The following is a 6,726-nucleotide window of genomic DNA, read 5'->3' as shown; positions in this document are numbered from 1 at the left end:
GTCTTCAGCGACGGACATGCAGGGAAGACGGTGGATCGATGAGTGGCGGAGGCAGTCTGGGAGGGACCAGAGAATGAACTGGGGCAGCAGGAGCCCCAGGGCCATAGAGAAGCCAACACGACCCCAAGAGACCAGAGACCTAGGCAAGAAACACAAGCAGGTGAGTAGCATGAAGTCGGGGAGCGGGAATGGGCTCATGGGCGTGAGGGGAGGGAGCAGCTCACTGGACAGGAGTTTGCCTTGTGATGTGGTAGCAGGGAAGGGCCGTGGGATGTGAGGGGCAGAGCAGGGCGGTGCCAGTCCCTCTGCCCCGCGGGGCCACCTGCCCCAGGCGTTTGTGTTCAGTTTCGGGTGTCTCGCTATCAGAAAGGGCCTGGGGACCCGGGGATCGGCGAACGCACAGGAACAGAAGGGGCAGGGCAGGAGGGGAAACACCCCTTGGCACAGTGAGGCCGTGCCCAGCGCTGGGCATGGTCCTGGCAAGGCAGACAGGTGGCCAGGGAGTGCCAGGCTGTGAACACAGACAGCCCCTGGCCCTGGGAGAAAGGCAGTCCCTGTGGGGGGATCCCCAGGCTGGGCAGGGATCAGAGCAGACGGGAGAATGGGCAGGAGTCTCTGGGGGCTGCGGGGCCCGAGGGAGGAGAGGAGCGACCGTGCCCTCCAGAACGTTAGCAAGGGGAGGTGCTGAGTCCGGGCCAGGAGCTGGGAGCCAGTGGCACAGAGCCGTGGTCGGGACGAGGGGGACTTGCCGTGGGCTTATAAAGACCATTAGGGAAGAGACAGGAGCGGCACAGACTGTGTTGGGGCCTCGGCGTGAGCCCCAGGGCCACAGATTCCCCCTCAGGACGTCGTCCTGGGCGCAGGGAGTGGAGGGGCCAGAGCTCAGCCCAGCGATGAGTTTGAATTTTTTCTGTTCCGAGAGAAAATAAGCTGGGTGTGAGGAATGGAGCCAAGGCCTCCTCGGAGCCTAAAACAGCAATCGCCACTTCCTCGGGTTTATGGTGTTTGCTCTGCCAGGGCCAGCAGCAGCCTGTTGCTTCCTGCTCTGCAGCTGCACCCCCGGCTCCAGGCTCTGGAGATTCTGGTTTTACAGCCACTCCTGGGTCCCTCCAAGGGCAGCCTGTGTCCATCTGCTTCTATTGCCCAACACTCTTCCTGCGGGTTTGGTGCGAGCTGTTGTTGCTGCATGTCTCCGCGGTGTCTCCTCCGGGCCGGACACCGCTCTGCCTCCTTCCCTGGCAGCGTCGCCTGCAGGCCCCCAGTGCCACATCGCTGACAACAGAAGGGCCCTGCCTGCCACGTGCACCCGCAAGCCGATATCTGCCCCGACCCGGCCCAGGGCCCATCTCTAACTCAGCTTCCCCATACTAACCTCTCGGACACACCAGCAGCCTTGTAAAAATACCCCAGCGCCAACCTTGGTCGCCTTCACCAGTACAGATCTCTGCCTCATTTCTGATTTGAATGTGTCTGGTTGTCGTTCTGCTGGTCCCTGCTAGGTTAACGAGCCCGTAGTACCCTGCCAAAGTCACTCACACTCGTCTTTTCGATAGGCCGAACAGACCGAGCCCTTTAACGCTCTCACTCTCAGCCATTTCCCCCAGGCCTGGAATCCGTTGGGTGGCTCTTTTTTGTACCCTCTCAAATTGTTCAACATTCTTTTTAAGATGTGTCCCCCAGCCCTGGACGCAGGGTCCAGTGTCGGGCTCACGGAGGCCAAACACAGGGGCACAATCACCTCCCCACTCCTCCTTGCTACTCGGCTGCTTACACACCCGGGCGTCGCATTCGCCTTCGGGCTGCAGCACCCTGCCGGGAGCGCCTGTTTTGCTCCTTACGTCATTTCAGAGTCCTAGCTGCCTAGGGCCCAGTCCCTGGTCTGGAGGGACAGCCACCATTTCCTGGTCAGCATCCAGAGTCCATCAGGGCCAGGCAACGCCCCAGGGCTCAGTTGCTTTGTCCCCTAACCAATCCCAGGGGGAAGGTGCTCAGATACCGCAGTGAGGGGCGCCAGCAGAGACCCCCTAGCAGACAAACAGGCTTTCAGGAGGCGGTAGTGCCCCAGACTGGGCTGCCGGTCCGTCTCAAAGCGTGAGGCATCCGAGCCCAATGTCCATCATCCATGAGCCCCAGCCGCTCATGTCGTGTCTGGCGCCCATGGCGAATGTGGGGCAAGTCAGACATTGTCTGTGCCCTGCAGAGCAAACCCCCACAGCGCTTGGGACGGCAGCTCGGGGGGCGTGGGGGAGTCCGGCTGATGAGACTGAGTGGGAGCTGGATGGAGCCTCACACCCGCCACTTCTCCCAGAGGAGATCAAACAGGTCAGGTTTCAGAATGGAGAGGGGTAAATAGTGGTGTCCCCCAGGGGTCTGTACTGGGACCAGTCCTATGCAACATACACCTCTACCCTGATATAATGTGACCCGATATAACACGAATTCGGCTATAACGCAGTAAAGCAGCGCTCCAGGGGGGCAGGGCTGCACACTCTGGTGGATCAAAGCAAGTTCAATATAACAGTTTCACCTATAACATGGTAAGATTTGTTGGCTCCCGAGGACAGTGTTATATCGGGGTAGAGCTGTATTAATAAATGAACTGGAGAAAGGGGTAAACAGTGAGGTGGCAAAATTTGCAGATGATACAAAACTACTCAAGATAGTTAAGACCCAGGCAGACTGCGAAGAGCTACAAAAGGATCTCACAAAACTGGGTGACTGGGCAACAGAATGGCAGATGAAATTCAATGTTGATAAATGCAAAGTAATGCACGTTGGAAAACATAATCCCAACTAGCCATATAAAATGATGGGGGCTAAATTAGCTGTTACCACTCAAGAAAGATCTTGGAGTCCTTGTGGATAGTTCTCTGAAAACATCCACTCAATGTGCAGCGGCAGTCAAGAAAGTGAACAGAAAGTTTGGCATCATTAAGAAAGGGAGAGATAATAAGACAGAAAATATCATATTGTCTCTATATAAATCCATGGTATGTGCACAGCTTGAATACTGTGTGCAAATGTAGTCGCCCCATCTCAAAAAAAGATATATTGGAACTGGAAAAGGTTCAGAAAAGGGCAACAAAAATGATTAGGGGTATGGAACAGCTTCCATATGAGGAGAGATTAATAAGACTGGGACTTTTCAGCTTGGAAAAGAAACAACTAAGGGGAGATATGATTGAGGTCTATAAAATCATGACTGGTGTGAAGAAGGTAAATGAGGACGTGTTATTTACTCCTTCTCATAACACAAGAACCAGGGGTTCTTGAAATTAATAGGCAGCAGTTTAAAACAAACGGAAGGAAGTATTTCTTCACACAACACAGAGTCAACCTCTGGAACTCGTTGCCAATACATTTTGTGAGGCTAAAACTATAAATGGATTAAAAAAACAATTAGCTAAATCCCTTGAGGACAGATCCATCAATGGCTATTAGCCAAGATGGTCATAGATGCAGCACCTAAGCCTCTGTTTGCCAGAAGCTGGGAGTGGACGACAGGGGATGGATCACTTGATGATTGCCCCTGTTCTGTTCATCTGGCAGTGACCACTATCAGCAGACAGGACACTGGGCTAGATGGACCATTGGTCTGACCCACTATGGCTGTTCTTATGTTTCACTTCTGTCACTTACTTTGTGTAGCTGCTTTCATAGTCTCTTCTGCTGCCTCAGTTTCCCCTCAGTTCCTAGGGCTGATTGCCAGCCTGCATTCTGCCCACGGGCAGATGCCTCGCTGGCCTTTCACTGTGTGCCTCACTGTGCTCTGGGGCAGTCATAGGAGCAAATCTCCCTCCTGCAGCACTTCTCCAACTGAGTCTCTCTGCCCTTTATGGAGATCACCTGACTCCTTCCCAGCTGGGTCTGAGAACTGAACAGGGCTGGCTGGCTCCAGTCCCCCTGGCCTTTAAAGGGGCAGGCTACCCTGTTACAAAGGGTGATCCAAGGAATCACAGACCAGTAAGCCTTGCCTCTGAACTGGGTAAACTGGTCAAAATGCCCATTAAAATAGATTAACAAAACAACTGGAAGCCCATGACGTTAGGAGGCATAAGGAAAGGGATGAAGAATAATAAGAAAAACATTTCCTTGCCATTGAGAGTCAATGGCGTAGCCCCATCTGAGCACGACGTGCAGCCACCCCTCCTCCAGAGGTGAAAGTAAGCCGGTACGGGCCGGTACGGAGGACCGGTAAGAAAAAGTGTAGTAGCTACTGGCAAGAAAATGGAGCATTCTCTCCCTCTCTGATTCCACCTCCGGGCTCCAGCAAAACTGAGGGTCCGGGAGCCAGGCTCCATGAATGTTCAGGGCCGGGTCTCCCCCCTGCTTCCCCCCTGCGCCTCCCCTGAATGTGTCCCGGCCCCACCTTTGCTGCCCCCATGCACCTCCCTGGGTCCCAGAGCAGAGCGTTTCCGTCCCCTGCAGCTCCATGCTGCCTGCCTGCATTAACTGCTGCCACAGGGTCCTAGTCCCCCCCCCCTCCACTCCTGCCAGGGCAGGCTGCCCTTCCCCCTCAGACCCTTTCATTTTCCAGTGGGACACTCCACCAGTACAGCCCCCCCCCCACCCGCAGTCACTGCTCTTGCCCCACGCTGGGCAAGGGGCAGCCCCCGTGAGGCTACAGTGAGGGGCAGCAGCAGGGGAGGAGGCGCACATGTGATGGCAGCCCCTCCCCCCGCCTCTGGCATGGCACCCACCACAGGAGAGACGAGGGGGATTCCTGGACCTGAGAGGGGTCCTAGGAGCATGTGCAGTGACGGGGGCGGGGGTGAGTGTGCTGCTGGGGGGGAGAGAAGGGTGTCCCTACCCCAGAGCTCACTGCTGCCAGCAGGGAGAGGGCTGGGGGGAGTCCTGCTCTCTGGCTCCAGCCTGCCTGCACCCCAAACTCATCCCCAGCCCTGCCCCACCCCAGAGCCCACACCCCCCATACCCCAACCCTCTGTCCTAGCCCTAAGCCTCTCCAACACCCCAAACCCCTCATCCCCAGCCACATTCCAAATTCACCCCAGCCTCACCCCACAGTCCTCACCCCTGCACCCCCTCCCTCCACACCCCTCTTATCCCCAAACTCCCTCCCAGAGCCTGCACCCTGCACCCCTCCTGCACCCCAGTCCCCTGCCCCAGCCCGGGGCCTGCAACCCAGACTTCCAACCCCATCCAAACTCCCTCCCAGAGTCTTGGGCAGGTGGGGGGTGGAGTTTAGGGGGGCAGAGTTTGGGCAGGGGCAGGTTCTGGGCACCACCAAAATTTCTACAAACCTGCCACCCCTGCCGGCAAGAGCTGGTGCGCCATACCGTGGTGGACCGGTTTTCTGAGGCAGCAATTTAAAGGGCTGGAGCCCAGAGCCCCGCTGCCAGAGCCATGAGGTAGCGGCTGTGGGGCTCAGGTGGCGATTTAAAGGGCCCAGGGCTCCTGCCGCCGCTACCACCCCGGGTCCTTTAAATCACCGCTGGAGCCCCACTGCCGCTACCCCAGGGCTCCGGGACAATTTACAGGGCCCGGGCCCTTTAAATAGCCCCCGGAGCCTGCCAGAGCCCTGGGGTAGCGACGGCTGGGCTCTGGTGGCTATTGAAAGGGTTCGGGGCTCCCGCTGCCTCTACCACCCTGGGCCCTTTAAATAGCCCCCGGAGCCCTGCCACCGCTACCCAGGGCTCCAGCAGTAGGGCTCCGGAGATGATTTAAAGGGCCCTGGAGGGTAGCGGCAGCAGGAGCCCTGGGCCCTGCTGCTGGAGCCCTGGGGCTCCGTCGGCAATTTAAAGGGCCTGGAGCTCTGCTGCAGTAGCAGCAGCTAGAGCCCTGAGCCCTTTAAATCCCCCCATTTAAATTGCTCCTGAACCCCAGGGCTCCCAGCCACCTCTGCAGCTGGGAGCTCAGGGGGTGATTTAAAGGGCTTGAGGCTCCCAGCTGCTGCTACCACAGCCCTAGCCCCGGGCCCTTTAAATCCGGATTTAAAGGCTCCGCCTCTTCCGGTGGAGGCCATGCCCCTCCTCAGGATTCCAGAGTACCGGCAAGTCCTTTAAGTTACTTTCATCCCTGCCCACCTCCCACAGGACAGCCCAGAGCTGGGAGGGTTCAGAGGACAAGGAGAATGCTGAAGGGCTTGGAAAAACTCACCTGTAAAGAGAAACTGAAAGAGTGGGACTGTTACCTTGGAGACAAGATGAATAGGAGGATCCATGATAAAGAACACAAGCCAATGACTGCTCCAGAAAGCTTCCTCTCTTGTGTGCAGTGCTGTTGTAGCCAGGTCGGCCCCAGGAGATCAGAGAGACACAGTGGGGTGGAGAGTATCAGAGAGGTAGCCGTGTTAGTCTGGTTCTGCAAAACGTCTGTTAGTCTATAAGGTGCCACAGGATTCTTTGCTGCTTTTACAGTGGGGTGGTAATACCTTTACTGGGCCAGCTGCCGTTGGTGAGAGAGACGCTTAGGAGCTACACAGACCCGAGGAAGAGCTCGGGGTGACTCGAAAGCTCTAGAGAAGGGAGGGCAAGAGAACAGAAGCTGCCGGTCTCAGAACACAAGGACAAGGAGACATAAGAACATAAGAACATAAGAAAGGCCGTACCGGGTCAGACCAAAGGTCCATCTAGCCCAGTATCCATCTACCGACAGTGGCCAATGCCAGGTGCCCCTGAGGGAGTGAACCTAACAGGCAATGATCAAGTGATCTCTCTCCTGCCATCCATCTCCGTCCTCTGACGAACAGAGGCTAGGGACACCATT

Source organism: Mauremys reevesii, linkage group 6 (genome assembly GCF_016161935.1).
Source record: "Mauremys reevesii isolate NIE-2019 linkage group 6, ASM1616193v1, whole genome shotgun sequence".
Classification (NCBI taxonomy): domain Eukaryota; kingdom Metazoa; phylum Chordata; order Testudines; family Geoemydidae; genus Mauremys; species Mauremys reevesii.
Note: the sequence above shows the minus strand (reverse complement) of the source record.